The sequence below is a fragment of the Sapajus apella genome, unplaced genomic scaffold (assembly GCF_009761245.1).
Source record: "Sapajus apella isolate SASKATOON/1434 unplaced genomic scaffold, GSC_monkey_1.0 scaffold11, whole genome shotgun sequence".
Classification (NCBI taxonomy): domain Eukaryota; kingdom Metazoa; phylum Chordata; class Mammalia; order Primates; family Cebidae; genus Sapajus; species Sapajus apella.
In genome coordinates this window covers 9,268,570-9,287,318 of record NW_022436951.1, presented here as the reverse complement: position 1 = coordinate 9,287,318, position 18,749 = coordinate 9,268,570, and the positions used below count along the sequence as shown (strand labels likewise).

The following is an 18,749-nucleotide window of genomic DNA, read 5'->3' as shown; positions in this document are numbered from 1 at the left end:
TAGTTCTGCTCTGTTTTTTTTTTTTAATTTCTGCTCTTCTGCTGGGTTTGGGTTTGGTTTGTGTGTGTTTCTCTAGTTCCTTGAGGTATGACATTAGATTGTCTATTTTTGTCCTTTCAGTCTTTTTGATGTAGGTATTTAATGCTATGAACTTTCCTCTTAGCACCACTTCTGCTGTATTCAAGAGGTTTTTATAAGTTGTGTCACTATTACCATTCAGTTCAAAGAATTTTTTAAATTTCCATCTTGATTTTGTTGTTGACCCAACAATCATTCAGGAGAAGATTATTTAATTTCTATATACATGCATGGTTTTGAGGATTCCTTTTGGAGTTGATTTCCAGTTTTATTCCACTGTGGTCTGGGAGAGTACTGGCTATAATTATGATTTTCTTAAGTTTATTGAGACTGGTTTGTGGTCTATTATGTGGTCTATCTTGGTGAATGTTCCACAAGCTCATGAATAGAATGTATATTCTGCAGTTGTTGGGTAGAATATTCTGTAAATATCTATTAAGTCTATTTGTTCTAGGGTATAGTTTAAGTCCATGTTTCTTTGTTGACTTTCTGTTTGATGGCCTGTCCGGGGCTGTCAGTGGAGTACTGAAGTCTCCCACTATTATCATGTTGCCATCTATCTCATTTCTTAGGTCTAGTAGCAATTGTTTTAAAAATTTAGGAGCTTCAGTGTTAGGTCCAAATATATTTAGATTTGTAATATTTTCCTGTTGGACTTGTCCTCTTATCATTATACAACATTCCTCTTTGTCTTTTTTAATGGTTCTTAAAAAGTTCATTTTGTCTGATGTAAGAATCGCTACTCCTGATCACTTTTGGTGACATTTGCATGAAATATCTTTTTCCACCCCTTTTATCTTAAGTTTATGTGAGTCCTTACGTGTTAGGTGAGTCTCTTGAAGACAGTAGATACTTGGTTGGTGAATTCTTTTTTTTTTTTTTTTACAGCAAGTCTTTTCATTTTTATTACTCAAAAAAGTTTCATTTTTTATTTAGCTTTCTGACTCTGCTTGCACCTTCAACACTTTCACAACGATTTTCTGCTCCTTGATAAGGAAAGCACACTTGATCCTGTCACAAACACATTTAGCACACATGGAACCACCATAGGACTTGCTGACATGTTTCTTTGTTTTGGACAATCTCATAAGAACTTTAGGTCTTACAGCACTAACCCCTCGAAGCCTGCCTGGGCACATGTCATGTGCTGATTTTGGTGCTTTCCCAACCTTCTTGGTATAAAGATAAACAATTCTATTACCAGGGGTTTAGGACAGCCTAGTTTTGTTAGAGGCTGTATTGTGGGAAAGCCTACTCGGTATGTCAAACGCTGGATCATTTTAAGTGCTTGTACACAATGTCCCTGGAAGAGGAAGAAGAAAGCCTTTTTGAATGGTGAATTCTTATCCATTCTGCCATTATCTATCTTTTAAGTGGAGTTTTCAGGCATTTACATTCAACGTTAGTACTGAGACTGTGGGGTACTATTCTATTCATTTTGCTAGCTTTTGCTTAAATACCTTGTTATTATTGTTGTTGTTTTCCATTGTGTTATTATTTCATGGGTCCTGTGAAATGTATGCTTTAAGGAGGTTATATTTTGGTGTATTTCAAGGTTTTGTTTCAAGATTTAGATCTCCTTTTAGCAGTTCTTGTATCACTGACTTGATAGTGGCAAAACTGTCTCAGCATTTGTCTGGAAAAGACTTTATCTTTCCTTCATTTATGAAGATTAGTTTCTCTGGATACAAAATTTCTGGCTGATAATTGTTGTGTTTAAGGAGCCTAAAGATAGGATCCCAATCCTTTCTAGCTTGTAAGGTTTCCACTGAGAAATCTGCTGTTAATCTGACAGGTTTTCCTTTATAGATTACCTGATACTTTTGCCTCACAGCTCTTAAGATTATTTCCTTCATCTTGACTTTAGATAACCTGACGACTATGTGTCTAGGGATGATCTTTTTGCAATTAATTTCCCTGTTGCTCTTTGAGCTTCTTGTATTTGGATGTCTAGACTTCTAGCAAGGCCAGGGAAGTTTTTCTCAATTATTCCCTCAAATATGTTTTCCAGACTTCTAGATTTTCCTTATTCCTCGGAAACACAATTCTTAGGTTTGGTTGTTTAACATAATTCCCAAACTTCTTGGGGCTTCTGAGAGCTGGATTGTAGTGACTGTCATTGCTCTTCTAGGCCTAGCCACCCATCAGAGCTACCAGGCTCTGGGCTGATACTGGGGAGTGTCTGCAAAGAGTCCTGTGATGTGATTCATCTTCAGGTCTCTCAATCATGGATACCAGCACCAGCTCCAGTGGAGGTAGCAGGGGAGTGAAGTGCACTCTTTGAGGATCCTTGGCTGTAGTTTTGTTTAGTGCACCAGTTTTCTCAAACGTTGGTTGTGCTAGCAGTGAAGTTGTCATGTGGACAGGCTCAGGACCTCTGGTTAGCCAGGATGTGGCAGGCAATGGAATTAACTGTTGTTTTCTCCTTTCTTGGATGGTTTTTCTTTTATGAGTTGCTGCAATGGCTTGAGTTGGTTGGCCACCAGCCAGAAGGTGGTGCTTTCAAGAGAGCATCAGTCCAATAGTATAGGGGAGATACAGCTTGCCCTAGGGTCACTTGGATAAGTATCTGGGTTTCTTAGGCAATTGGCAGGGTCCTAGAGCTCCCAAGAGATTGCCTTTTTTTTTTTTTTTTTTTTTTTTTTTGAGACAGAGTCTTACTCTGTCACCAGGCTGGAGTGCAGTGATGTGATCTTGGCTCACTGCAACCTCCACCTCCTAGGTTCAAGTGATTCTCCTGCCTCAGCTTCCCGAGAATCTGAAAGTAAGGTGCATACCACCATGCCCAGATAATTATTTTTTGTATTTTTAGTAGAGACAGGGTTTTACCATGCTGGCCAGGATGGTCTCAATCTCTTGACCTCATAATCCACTCGACTCAGTCTCTCAAAGTGTTGAGATTACAGGCGTAAGCCACCGCACTCAGCTGAGATGATATCTTTTGTCTTTGGCTACTAGGGCAAATACAGAAAGACCACTAGGTGGGGGCAGGCATAGGTGTATCTAAACTCAGACTCTCCTTGGTAGGGGCTTGCTATGGCTGCTGTGGAGGTTGGGAATGTGGTTTTCAGACCAATGTAGTTATGCCCCAGGGGAATTATGGCTGCCTCTGCCGCATATACAGGTCACCAGGGAAGTGGGTGAAAGCAGACAGTGACAGGCCTCATCCAACTCCCACACAGTCAGCAAGACCAGTGTCACACCCAGTGTGCCCCAACAAAAGTACTGAGTTTATATCCAGGCAGTTGGTGAGTAGGGCTGATATCTTGCCTTAGGCTACAAGTCTCCTTACTGAGAGAAAGCAAGCAGGGCTTTCAGGGTTTGCCCCTACCTACTTACCAAGGGTTCAGTGCTGCCCTTCCCATTCACTGACCCCCAGCCCTGGATATCGCCCTAGAAAATTCACATTCAGTCAAAATTATTACAGAGTTCACTGGAATTTTCCTTCTCCCTGTGGTCTTTCCCCAGTTCCACTGACAACCCTCCCAAAGGACCCCTGTGAGATAAAGTCAGAAGTGGCTTCCCTGGGGACCAGGAGTGCCTACAGGGCTCTTCCTGCTGTTGCTTCTTTTATGTTTGGCTCTCTAAATTCATTTCAGCTCTAGATAAGGTTATATCCTTCTCCTGTGGTCTGGATTTTCAGATTCCCCAGTGAGGATGTATGTTTGGAGGTAGACTTCCCCCTTTCACACTTTGGGCCCTCATAATTTTTTGGCTGTCTCATGGACTTTGCAGTGACAAGCCACTTCTTTCAAACAGTCTGTGAATTCTTTTGGGTTTCCTGGTATGTTCCTGTGGTGGTATTTGAAGAAAAAGCTCACAATGTGAGTTTCCACGTACTGTGCTGTCTGAGTGGTAGCACATATATGTCCTTTATTAGGTTCAGAAATGTTCTATTTCTAGATTGCTCAGAGTTCTACCAGGAATGAATTAGGGATTTGTCAAATGCATTTTCTACATCTATTATGATGATCACACAATTTTTATTTTTAAAATGTTAACATGGTAAATTATATTGATTATTTGTCAAATACTAAACCAATCGTGCCTTCCTGGGATAAACCTTTCTTGATTATGATGCACTAACTTTTCAATATATTGTTATATTCCAATTGCTAAAATTTTTAATTTTTAAATCTGTGTTAATGAGAGATATTGGTCTGAAGTTTTCTTTTCTTATAACACCTTTGTCTAGCTTTGGTATTAGAGAAGGGCTGAGCTCATGGAATGAGTTGAGAAATATTCCTTCTTTGGTTTTCTTGAGACATTTGTGTAAAATTGTGATTGTTTGCTTCTTTAATGTAGAACTTACCAGTGAAACTTTCTGAGCTTGGTATTTATTTATTTGTGTGTGTGTGTGTGTGTGTGTGTGTGTGCGTGTGTGTGTGTATGTGTGTGTGTGTGTAAATGTTTCTAAATACAAATTTAATGTATCTAAAAAATAGGGGTATTCAGGTTATCTATTCTCTTCAGGGACTTTGGCAATTTTTGTCTTTCAAAGGAACTTCCCATTTCATCTAATTATCAAGCATATTCATAAAGTTGTTTTAATATTCCCACATTCTTTTAAAGTCTGTAAGATTTGTAGGGGTGATCCTATTCTTCCTGATATTGGTAATTTGTGCCTTTTCTCTTTATTTATTTGATCAATGTAGCTAGAGATTTGCCAATGTCATTGATTTTTTTTCTCAAATCAAATTTTCATTTCATTGATTTTTCTCTATTTTCCTAATTTCTATTTCATTTATTTCTGCACTTAAGATTTTTTTCCTATTACTTCATTGCAGTGCATAACTAACTCTTATTTCTTAAGGTAGAAGCTTAGAGCATTGAAAGAAAAGTTTTCTTTTTTCTAACATGTATTTAATGTAATACATTTTCCTCAAAGCACTGATTTAGCTGCGTCAAACAAATGATCTGCCCTGTGTTAGCTTTATTCAAGTCAAAATATTTTCTAATTTCCTTATAAACTCTTCTTTGATCAATGTGTTATTTAAAAAGATCTTGCTTAGTTTTTAAATTCTTAAAAATTTTCCAAATAGTTTTCTGTTACTGATTTCCAATGTGATTCCCTTGCAGTCAGATTCCATGATTTATATGACTTAAATTCTTTTGAATATTTTGAGACATTTTTAGGAAGTGAAGAATATGATCTATTGCAGTAAATGTTTTGTGTGCTATTGAAATAATATTTACCCATATTTTGAGTGGAGACTTATCTAAATGTCAGTGAAGTGGGATAGCGTTGTTTCAAGTCTTCTATGTTCTTATTTTACTTCTCCTTGTTCTATCAATGATTGAGACAAGGATGCTGTAATCTCTAATATTGTGGCCGTGTATATTTCTTTTTTCTGTTCTATTAATATTTGCTTCATATTTTTAAAATATCTGTTATTAGTTGCATAAATATTTAGGTCTGTTATATACTCTTTATGATTTGACTTCTTTTATTGTTATGAAATAACCCTCTTAATCTCTAGAAATAGCACATGGCATTTACTTTGCTAGGTATTAATATAGCCGCTCTAGCTTTCTTAGGTGAATGTAGGCATGATATATTGCCCTCCAGTCTTTTACTTTTAACCTAAGTATGTCTTTAAAGTTAGCTTTTTGCAGACAGCATATAATTAGGTCTCACTTTTTTATCAATCTTACAATATTTGTTTTTTAAATTGGGCTGATTAGACCATTCATATTTAATGTGATTATTGAGTATTAGCTTAAAGGCTGCCATCTTGCTATTTGATTTCAATTTGTCCATACTTTTTTATTTCCTCCTTTTGCCTTATTTTGGATTAACTGAGTATTTTTATGATTCTATATTATCTACATCATTAGCTTATTAGCTATATATATTTTTTCTTTTGTTCCTTTAGTAGTTGATTTAGGGTTTACAGTATAGATCCTCACATTATTATAGCCAACATTCCATTAATATTATATCACATCATCACAGTAAAAGAATTTTACAGCAGTATGATATTTGGTCTTTGTACTATCACTATACATTTTACTTCTACATGTGCTGTAAAGTTATATTGTTATTATCATTGTTCTAAATAGTATATTATTTTTTATATTCATTTTTAAAATAAGACAAATGTTTATATACTTAGTCTCATATTTAACATTTCCAGTGCTCTTCTATCTTTTATATAACTAGATTTCTATCTGCTCTCCTTTTACTTCTATCTGGACTTCTTTTGATATTTTTTGGAGATCATGTCTGTTGTATTTTAGCTTTTTATGTTGGAAATAGTCATTTCTTTTTCATTATTGATAGATGTTTGTGTTGGCTCTAGAATTCTTGCTTGATAGAGTTTTTTGTATTTTCAGCACTTCAAAAATGTCACTCCACTGTTTTCTGACACATTGTTTCCAATGTGATATCTGTTGTCACTCTCAATTCTGTTCCTTAGTATATAACATGTCTCTTTTCCTTTTGTTACTTTTAAGATTTTCTCTTCATCACGGGTTTTAAGCAGTTTGATTATGATGTTCTACATTTTTCTTCCATTTGCATTTTGTTGAGCTTGTTTTTAATGGCTTTATAATTTCTATCACATTTTTTAAAATGCCCTCCAACATTTCTTCATGTTTTTTTTCTATAATCCTTCCTAATCATCTTCTTAGAGGATTCTAATTACACATACTCAGAAAGAAGAGACAAATGGAATTGGAGTGCAACCAAAAGTCTCTATTACTTGAATATTCTCCATCAAACCAAAGATTCTATTCTACTTTTTTTTTTTTTACTAGCTTTACCTTCTTGAATTTGATAGTTCACAATAGCCACTTTAAGTCACACTTCTAAACATCATAGGGCATAAATCAATATTTCTACAATAGTTTTTCTTTCAGAGACTACACATCTCAGAACCACAGCTATTTTAATATAAGTGAGGTTTGGATCTCTAATTTCAGACAACTGATTTTTAAGCAAATAGTATTGTCCTCCAACACTGAAGCATGTGCAGTCTCGTACTTGGATACTTACCTGAAACAACTATCCTACTCCCATGTGCAGTCATAATACAGTGACTTTGTGAAATTAAAAAAAATAATAATCAAAAATTAGAAAAAATTCAGAGGAAAAAGTAATTAGCCCAGTCACAGATTAAGGAAGCTTACAGAAGACTATCAATAGAAGGGGAATCCTAAGAAGAAATCTGAAGGAAGCCCATCAGCTGGGCAAGAAGGGAAAAAATATATTAGAATAATAGAAGCAAAAGAGAGTTTGTTATAACAGGGTTACTAAAAGGCTTTCAGTATTGTGAAAGAGAAAAATGGGAAGAGTAGACAGAAGATTAAGGTTAGAGAGGGGGATGCCTTGTATGCCATTATGTGGAGTTTCAATATAACCAAGAGAGTTACATGGTAATAACTGCATTTCTGAAAAATTACCCAGGTAGCTATGTAGAAAAGGGATCTGAGAGGAGAAATACTAAAGGCTCAGAGGTTAGTGGAGAAAACTGCAATCCAGAAAAAAAATAACAATATCCTAGATTAAGGTAAGAGGGCAAGGAAAACAAAGATAGGACAGGTTCAAGAGATAATTGGCTACTTTTAAAAATTACTTATTGTATGCAACCACTGATCTAAATAATCAAAGATGTATAACACATTTCTATCTTTACAACATTCCTGTGAAGTAGGTACTGTTTTACACATAAAGACTCTGAGGTTATATAAATATGTAAGCAGAATATAGGCACTCATACTTTTTGATCTCAGGAAACAAAATTAATAGAAATTGAGAACTGGATTCAGAACCAGTAGCGCTTCTTATCACACCTAGTAAGTTGCTATGGCCCGAAGTTTTGTGTCCCCAGAATCATATGTTAAAACCTAATCACCTCTATTATGGTATCTGGAAGTGAGGTCTTTAGGGAAGTGATTAGGTCATGAGGATTAAGATCTCATGAGTGGGATTTGTGCACTTATATATAAGGCCCCAAAGAGCTGGCTTGCACTTCTATTATATGAGGACATAGATAGAAGAAATCATCTATGAACCAGACAACAGACCCTCATCAGACACTGAATCTGCTGGCACCTTCATGTCAGGTTTCCTTGCCTCCAAAACTGTGAGAAATAAATTTCTATTGTTTATGAGCTACCCAGTTCATCGTATTTTTGTTATAGCAGCCCACATAGACTAAGATATAAGTATTGAGTGAAAGGTAATGGATGAATAAGAAAGAAATGACTAGATACTGTACAAAACAGTTTAATCCCTTGCATTGATTTCATATGTTCCAAATGTAGAATTTTCTAGAGCACATTAAGTCCTGTAGAAATTTTTGTTTGTATTATTTCCTTTAAAAGTTTCTGAACAAAAGACAGAACTAGAGTGTCATATGATGAATTGTGAGCTAATTTGAGTTCTTGAAGTAGAACCCTCCCAATGCCTCACTCAAAACATGATTCTGACTGCCAACCCAGAGCATACATGAACATTTTCTAATGAAAGAGATTAAAAAACTACCCCTTACTTGCTCCCTACTTTTTCTTTTCAGCTCTGACCAACAAGTGGCTTCTCTAATTATTAAAGAGACCTAACAGTTGAGCTGCTTATCCAGGGAAGTGTAGGCTTTTCATAGACAGAGCTGAAGTTGGCTGAAACCATCATCTACTGGTCCTTCAGTACAAGGGAGAGTATTCATTTCCAAGCTGCTAGCAATACATTCACAGATTGGCCCCATAATGAACTAAACAGGCCCCTTCATTTAGGAAGTCCCAGTTCTGAGTACCATTCCTGTCAGAGAATCATCTTTTCTAGTGTATTTGCTGGGAGAGAGAAAGACTATTTATAAAGCCAAACTTATCTTTGACTCAAATCAGCATATTAATACGCATTTCAAACTAATATCAAAGGACCACATTCTAGCCTCTCACCCCTCACTCATTCTGAAAAACTAGCCAAGCCCATACTGTTTCATTTGCATCCCATCAAGCACTCCATTACCTGCTACAGGCTGGAGAACTCAGCTGCTGAGGAGAGAATCCCACTGGCTTGCAGATCCTCTCACCAAGAGATATGATGAGTCAACCCTAATGCTATATAGGAATAAATCTCAAAAGTAAATCTTAGCTTCTGCCGTTAAGATGCTCACCTTCTAGAAAAGAGATAGATTCATATAAAGTAGATTCATATAAAATACTATATAGACACTTCATAGTAGGCAGGCTACCTCCAGGTATATATTTCATTTTTCTTTTACATTTATTTATTTTTTCTTAACTACTAATTTCTCACCAGGATATAATCTTTACCAAAATCTTGAAGTCAGGTGATTTTGGACCACATTAAGCTTTTTTCAAAAAAAAAATTTTTTTTTTTTAATATATAGAGAGGAGGTTTCACTATGTTGCCTGGATTGGTCTTGAACTCTTGAGCTCAATGATCCTCCCACCTCTGAATCCCAAAGTGCTAGGATTACAGGCATGAGCCACCACACCCAGCCCACATTAAACTTTCGATTCTCATCAAATAACAAAGAACTTGGAATCTATCCATATGACAAAGGGCTAATATCCAGAATCTACAAAGAACTTAACTTTACAAGAAAAAAACAACCCCGTCAAAGAGTGGGTGAAGGATATGAACAAACACTTCTCAAAAGAAGACATTTATGCAGCCAACAAACATATGAAAAAAAGCTCATTATCACAGGTCATCAGAGAAATGGAAATCAAAACCACAATGAGACACCATCTCACGCCAGTGAGAATGGTGATCATCAAAAAGTCAGAAGACAACAGATGCTGGAAAGGATGTGGAGAAATAGGAATGCTTTTACACTGTTTGTGGGAGTGTAAATTAGTTCAACCATTGTGGAAGACAGTGTGGTGATTCCTCAAGGACCTAGAACTAGAAATACCATTTGACCCAGCAATCCCGTTACTGGGTACATACCCAAAAGATTATAAATCACTCTACTATAAAGACACATGCACACATATGTTTATTATGGCACTGTTCACAATAACAAACACTTGGAACCAACCCAAATGCCCATCAATGATACACTGGATAAAGAAAATGTTGCACATATATGCCATGAAATACTATGCAGCCATTAAAAAGGATGAGTTCATGTCCTTTGCAGGGACATGAAGAAAGCTGGAAACCATCATTCTCAGCAAACTAACACAGGAACAGAAAACCAAACACCACATGTTCTCAGTGATAAGTGTGAGTTGAACAATGAGAACACATGGACGCAGGGAAGGGAACATCACACACTGGGGCCTGTCAGGGGGTGGGGGACTAGGGGATGGATAGCACTAGGAGAAATGCCTAATGTAGATGATGGGTTGATGGATGCAGCAAACCACCACGGCACGTGTATACTTGTATAACAAACCTGCACGTTCTGCACATGTAACCCACAACTTAAATTACAATTTAAAAAAATAACTTATTGCTGAAATGAAGCTTAGAGGTTATCTAGTTTGGTGATGGGGAGGGAAGGGGTGAGGCTAAACAGCAGAATCAGTGGAGATTTCTTTGAGAAAATCAATGTGAGACCTTCAGAGCAATTTTGATGTATCCTTCTAAGGAAGCCTGACTCCCAGTCCCAAGACAAAATTTTACTGGTTCAGTTTGTTACTATTGTCCTTATTGGGCAGCAATTTCAATCCAGGCCATATCAAACGTCTAATATGCCTACAGCTTGATATTGTGATAAACCAGCTAGGATCACATGAATGTCTAGTATCTACAAAAAACTTAAACATTCTAAAATTGAATCAACTTTCTTCAAAGAAGTTGAAGACATGATAGACACTCAGAGATGGAGAGTCTCCTAATATTCATAAAACTGATTTAATACTCAAAATAACCTTATTAACGAGAATGGGGGAGACCCACTAAAGTTGACCCACTAAAGTTGACCCATTTCTCTTTGTTAATAAAGCATAAAATAGTATTATTTGGGAGAAACTTGGGAATAGGCTATGGAATAAAGTAAAAGTCAATGTCACCATATTTTTGGCAATTTCTAGTTCTATATTCTACCTTGATGAAGGAGTAGCAAAATATTTCCTACAGAATTTCAGGTGCAGACTGCATGAACATTCTTCTGTTATTTAATCCCTGTATAATTATTCTCACAAAGTTATCCAATTATGGACATTTTCTATTTTCAAACAAAAACCTGATTGCAGTGTTGATAATACTCAATTCAAATAAAAAATTTCTAGGTGCTGTGCATAAAGGAGACAAGTGAGGAAAAGCAAATAAATCACAAATTAAAAATAGATATATAATAGGTTTATAGAAATTAAGAACTATGTAGATAAGTAAAGTAGAATATAGAGGATTTAGAAGTCAGCTTCCCAAACAGTCCTCAGTGATTCTTGCCTGTTGGTATGCGTGCCCTTACGTAGTCCTCTGCTACACTGAATAGAGATAACCTATGTAACCAATAGCGTTTTCAGAAATGATAAGGGCTAGGTCATAAATAACGTAACACTGAGCTTTCCCTTTACTCCAGCCTGGGATCTCTCATGCTGGTGAGAAGCCCTCATGTCATGAAGAGACTTGTATAGTCATGGGGAAAAGCTGAGGCCTCCAACCAAAAACTGGCATCAACTTTCCAGGCATGTGAGTGAGTGAGATACCTGGGAAATGGATCTTTCAGCCCCACTCATGACTCCTGATAATTGTTTCTTCAGCTGACCTCTTGCTTTCAACATGACTAGAGGTCTGAAGCACAGTCACTCAGCTAAGTCACCACTTAATTCCTGATCCACAGAAGTGGGGACAATACATATTTTTTGATTTAAACCTCTGAGTCTGGGGTAAATTTTATTCAAGAATAGATAACTAATATAGGGAATAACAGCAACTGTGGTAGAAGGGAGGTATTATATAACAGGTGGCCAGTGGAAAAACTCTGATAAGTGATACTGAGCATAGAGCTAAAAGCAGGTAAGGGAAATAAACATCTGAAAGAATAATATTTCAGGCAAAGTAATCCATGAGTAAGGCTCTCATGCAGAAGAGTCCTTCAGAGCTTTTCAAAGTAGGGAGTGAAGAGATGAGGTTAGAGCAGCAGTGGGACAGAGGGGCAGATCATTGTGAAGACTTTGGCTTTTACTCTTGAGGAGATGGAAGGATATTAATGGTTTTTGAATGGAAGAGTCACATTATTTGACTTAAGCTCACTATGACTCCAGTGTTAAGAACGCTTTACAGGAAAGCGATAGTAAAATCAACAGCGTCAATCAGAAAGGTAGTGCAACAATCAAGGTACAAAATGATAATAGCTAGACCATGGTAATAGGAGTGGAAGTAAGTGACTGGATTTCAGATACATAGATTGTTTGATAATTGCCTCCCAGCCTCTGCATAAGCCCTCTGTTCTCAAAAGGAGTAGGCTAAAATTCTTATCTTTTGAACAAATTGGGGAAACATGGAGAAAGGAATGAGGCAAGGCAGAAAAACAGTAGTCAACTTTGAGAAGTGAGGAGGCAAACGGTGAGTCTCTGAATCCCAAATATCAACAAGTGATACCAAGCCACAGCAAAGACTGAGAGGGATTGGATTGCAGCAGGACCCTAGAGCCTCCAACCTGCTAGTTGAAGGCTGCTTTCTGCCATTTCATTAATGTTCCAATAACATGATGCACATTTTTAAACTGAATTCTTTGAACATGACTTTATTGCATTATGACAAGTTTCATTAAGTTTCACAGAGTAGCTACCAAGAAGAGTTGCTGATGATTTGGATGTGGAATATGAGAGAAGAGTCAAAAATGACTTCAACATTTTTGACCAAACCAACTAGAAGAATGGAGGTGCTATTTACTGAGATGAGGCAGATTACAAGAGGAACTGGTTGGAGGGAAAAACCAAGATTCAATTTTGGACATTTTAAGGTTTTTTTTTTTTTTTTTTTTTTTTTTGGTAGTTATTACACATCCAATTGGAGATGTTTAGTGGATTTGGATATATGATTCAAAAATACAGAAGTCCTGTGCTAAGATATAAATATAGATGTATCAGCATACTGAGGCCACGGGAATTGATGGGTTGTTACTATTGTTAGGTTAACTAACACTCGCTCTGTGCTAGCCACAGTTTTATATATACTGATAGGAACATCTAGGCTGGGAGGAATAGCTAACGATGTAAGAAAGAGAGGGAGAATAATAGCTGCAGCAGCACGGAATTTAGTGCATACATAGATGGTTTCACCTCCGATAGAAGCAGGGACAATGCATTCACTGTAACAGGACTTAAAGCAGAAAATACTGGGACACATGTGAATAGGTTGGTACATTTGCCATTAGAAGAACATAGAGAGTCACATCTGATTGTATTTTTTTCAGTGAAATAAGATGTAAAATCATCAATAAAGAGTAAAAAGGGGCTGGGTGCAGTGGTTCATATCTGAAACCCCAGCACTTTGGGAGGCCGAGACAGGTGGATAGCTTGAGCTCAGGAGTTCAAGACCAGCCTGGGCAACATGATGAAACTCCATCTCTACAAAAAATACAAAAAAAATTGGCTGGGTGCTGTGATGCACCTGTACTCCCAGCTACTTCGGAGGCTGAGGTGGGAGGATTGCTTGAGCTTGGAAAGCTGAGTTTGCAGTAAGCTGAGATCAAGCAACTGCATTCCAGCCTGGGTGACAGAGCCAGACTCTGTCTCAAATAAATAAATAAACAAATAAAGTGGAAAGGGAAGAATGCTGTTGAAATTTGAAGCACTGTCTGGATTTTGAATTTAATAGGCATTTATAAAACTCTTTGACAAGTTTCTGATTCTTGGTCCTGGAATTATTCCCTTTCTGTTATTAAAAATCAAAGTATGGTCTAGCCCAGAGAGTACAGGTAATGAACAATGGCAGGTTGTAAAACATCATTTATTCTTTATTATCTACTTTATCTTTTATATATATGTATACTTACATAATTATATTGTAAAATCATGCATAGTGAGATTTTATAAGATTATAAAATTGTAAATATTATCTACTCATAGCCTTTATTACAGATAAAATTGAAAGCCAGGGAATTTCAGTGATTTGCACAATATAAGACCTAGCTACATAGTGATAAAAAGAATAGATTCCATATATATTAATTTTATTTCCAATGGTATTCCATGTCTTTTATGTTTCAGTAACTTATGAAGCAATTTTCTAGTTGGCATTAAGCTTCATATTTTTCCTGTAGACCAAATGGCTGCTGACATGGTGTTTAACTTTACCTCTATTATAAATTTAAGGCATTCATTTATGAGGTTTTCTCCTGGTGCTTGAAGTTATTGGCTCTTTCTCATTATTCAAGTATAACAAATGCTACTCTCTCAGAAAGATCTTTTCTTACCAACTCCACACATACAGCTCTGTAACTGGCACTATGACACTGTCTTATTTTACTTTCCTCATAACAATATACCTCAAAGTAATTATTACATTTGTTGTTTTTGTCCCCAATAATTATAATAATACGTAATTCCTTTACAAATGTAAGCACTATGAGTGCCAGGAGATTTTTCTAGCTTGATTATATCTTTAAGTGCAGCACCTAGCATTAAGCACAGCTCAAACTATTTTAACGAATTTATAAATAAGTGGACAAACTAGAGTTTTAAAACATCTGAAAATTATATCTACTTATATATATATTATATATAGTATCTCTACTATATATGCTTTTTTTTTTTCTGAGACAAGAGTCTCACTCTGTCACCTAGAATGGAGTACAGTTGTACAATCTCGGCTCACTACAACCTCTGCCTTTTGGGTTCATGTGATCCTCCTGCCTCAGTCTCCCTAATAGCTGGGCTTACAGGTGCATGCCACCACGCCTGGATAATTTTTGTATTTTTAGTTGCGATGGGGTTTCACCGTGTTGGCCAGACTGGTCTTGAACTCCTGACCTCAAGTGATCCACCCGCCTTGGCCTCCCAAAGTGCTCAGATTACAGGTGTGAGCCACCATGCCTGGCCCATAATATATTTCAGTTTACTTATACTTCAGCAAAATTTCTCAAGTGGATATTTTAACCTTGTTTTTGACAGTAAATTTAATATTTTGATTTCTATACATCTTAAATTTATAATTTTTACTTAGAAATAATTTCAGACATAAAGGTAAAAAAACAGTACAAAGAATTTCTGCATATCCTTTATGCAGATTCCCCAAATATAAATATTTTACCACATCTGTGTTATCGTTTCCTCCCCAGCCACCCTTCCTTAGCAGTCATATTGCTGCTTTGTGCCTAAACATGTCAATGTATATATCACAAAGTCAAGGACATTCTCAGACATCACCACAGTGCAATTACCAAACCAGGAAACTAATACTGATACAATGTTATCTAATCTACAGCCCTTATTCAAATATAACCAACTGTCTCACTAATGTCTTTTATAGAAATATAATTTTTTAGAAATATAATTTTTTCCTGGCCCAGGATCCAATTCAAGATCATAAATTGGATTTGGTTGTCAGGTCTCCTTTATTCTAGAACATTGTCTCAGTCTTTAATAACCTTGATGTTTTGTAGAAACCCCTCAATTTAGGTCTGTCTGATGTTTCTTCAACCATATGTTCGCATTTTTGCTTTTGGCAAGAATAACAGAAAAGATGTGTCTTCTAGGTACATCATAGCTGGAAGTACATGACATTTGTCCTATCACTAACAGTACAGACTTTTGTTACTTGGTTATGGTGGTGTCTGGAAGTTTGTCCACTATAAAGTTACTATTTTCTTTTTGTAATTATTAAGTATCTTATGGGGCGATACTTTGAGAGGATGTGAAAACTTTATTTCTCATTAGCACATTTCCACTCAGTAATTTGATTCTCGACTGAAACACTTATTACTATCATGGGTGGTTAGTTTTTCTAATTCCATCATTCATCTACATTTACTACTTAATATTTTACTATTAGAGTGTTCCTTTACCCCATTTATATTCATTTATGTGTTTATATAAAAAACTCGTGACTTTGAATCTAATTATCATTATTTATTTTGATGCTCAATTGTCCAAAATTTGGTCAGTGGGGGTCTTTTAAACTAGTTCCTATGCCTTTTTGTCATGTCTCCATCACTATTTGATCACTTCCTTAGTTACTAGCACACGAAAAGATATTATAATTGAACTTCAACTTTCTCTACACCAGCCTGGAACTGTCATTTTTCTTTAAGCAACTCCTATTTTTTTTTTAGTAAAGAATGGTATTTAGAAATCATTATCTGGATGGCAGGGATGCTCAATGATATTAGGGAGAATTGTTTCTAGGTTATCTTGGTAAGCAAAGATAGAACATACACACATGCACACACACACACATCTGTTTCTAAATGCCATGAGTTCATAATGGCATCTCCAATTCTAATGTAACATCAAAAGCTGCATTCTAGTCTCCACTTTATGTATCTGTTAACTTGCTTCTTCGACAATAAAAAAGCTTGTCTCATAGACTACTATATATTATTCATTCCATACTAGAATAGTTCAAATAGTTTCAGAATTGCTAACTTATACCTGTGTAATATGGTTTGGCTGTGTCCCCACCCAAATCTCATCTTCAATTGTAATAATCCCCACATGTCATGGGTGGAGCCAGGTGGAGGTAATTAAGTCATAGGGGCAGCTTCCCTCATACCCCTCTTATGGTAGTGAATAAGTCTCATGAGATCTGATGGTTTTATCCGTGGGAATTCCCCTGCACAATCTCTCTTGCCTGCTACCATGTAAGACATGCCTTAGGTATGATCTGTTTTCTCCATGATTGTGAAGCCTCCCCAACCACGTGAAACTGTGAATCCATTAAACTTCTTTTTCTTTATAAATTACCCAGTCTCCGGTCTGCCTTCATTAGCAGTGTGAGAACAGACTAATATGCCCTGTGAAAAATAAACCTACTAATTAGAATAAACTTTTTTAAAGTTCTTTTTGTCTGTAACCTGAGGATATATAATCAAAATACAATGTTCAAAGCTCTTTAAATGAGTCTGCTCCCTTCCCATTCAGTCATAGTATGTTATTTATTTGAAATATAATTAGCCTCATTTATATCTCTAAATATTCCATCATTTTCCCCTCAACCTTATTGATTTCATCCATTCCTTCATTTATTTTAGGATGTGCAACATCATTTTGGTATTAAAAGTCAGAACTATACAAATACATATACTTAGATAACTCTCTCTCCTCTGAACCCATGCATTCTACCTCATTCCTTCTCTCTCTCTCTCTCTCTCTCTCTCTCTCTCTCTCTCTCTCTCTCTCTCATGTTTCTAATCATCCCTGGTGGTAACTAGCTCATTATTTAGTTTTAGTTTATGTTTCATGTGTTTCGCTCTGCACAAATAAGCAAATATGTATGCATTTCTATTTTCCTTTTTTCTTAAATAAAACTTATAGGTGTTAGACTTCTTTTGCATTTAGCTTTTTAAAAATTCACAAAACAGTATACTACAAGTTATTCTATATTAGAACAGGGGTCTTCCTCATTCTTTTTAAGTTGTATAGTATTACCTGGGATGAACATTTTCTCATTTGTTCAATTTCTCTCATATATAAAGGCATTTAACTTATTTCCAATATGTTGCGATTACAAACAATGCTGTAGTAAATGACTTTATGCATGCATTTTTTTAATTGTTGGATGAACATCTTCAGAATAAATTCCTAGAAAAGATGTCTGCATTGAAATGTAAATGTCTAAATACTTTAATTAGATACTGCCAAATTCCCTCTAAAGGATGTGCCAATTGGCACATTTGAGATTGTCAGCATGAGAGTGCCAGATTACAGATAACCTCACCAACAAATGTGTTGCCATACTTTTTAATTTTTTCCAATCTGAGAGATAAAAAATATATTTCTGTAGTTTCAATCTCCGCTTCGGTATTATCAGTAAAAATATATGTAAAATTGGCCCTTACGTAAGGGTCAATTTTACATGTATTTTTGTAAATTGTTTATAGCTTTTCTATCAAGCTTTTAGTGTTTCTTCTCAATTTTTAACAGTTCTTTATACATTAGGGATATTAGCCCTTTATCTGGCTACATAATGCAAATAATTTTTTCACATGCCTGTTAACCTTCTGATTTATTGGTTTTTAATAATCCCTTAATTTCCACATATAAAATATACTACCAAGAGCTTATTTCTCTTTCATATTTACCCGTACCTCTCTTTTATCCTCTCACTTTAGTTTGCATCATTACATTGTCAGAATATGTAACATTTCTACAGTACACTTATATTCTTGTACCCATATTTCTTTAATCTTATATCTATGATAAAATATGGAGTTTTACCATATACCCCATTCCTGAAGTTTTCCTAGTTGTCCCTTCATTTAGAAACAAACCATCTCTAGCAGACTTTACCTATTGTTGTAAGATCTGAATACAGAATCCCCAGTTCAAAACTGCTTCCCAGTTCCACACTCCCCACCCTGTTCAATTGCTCTATTGCTCTCTCACTTTGTATGTTGTTTTGGAGAAGTCCGACTCTAGTCTATGTTTTCCCCCTTGTAAATCATTTAATATTTTTTCTAGGAAGCCTTAAGAAAATTATTTTCTGGATCTCAAAATCTAATAGTTTTACTAGGATATGCCTCAAAATTCAATCTTCCAGGTTGATTTTTCCAGCTACTCACTGAGCTCTTACTATATGTACATTT

The 18,749-nt window shown here is 35.9% G+C and overlaps 1 pseudogene; it reads right to left on the bottom strand.

The window, feature by feature from the left end:
• Nucleotides 1–952: 952 nt before the first annotated feature.
• Nucleotides 953–1,357, bottom strand: LOC116552301 (annotated as a pseudogene).
• Nucleotides 1,358–18,749: the final 17,392 nt, after the last annotated feature.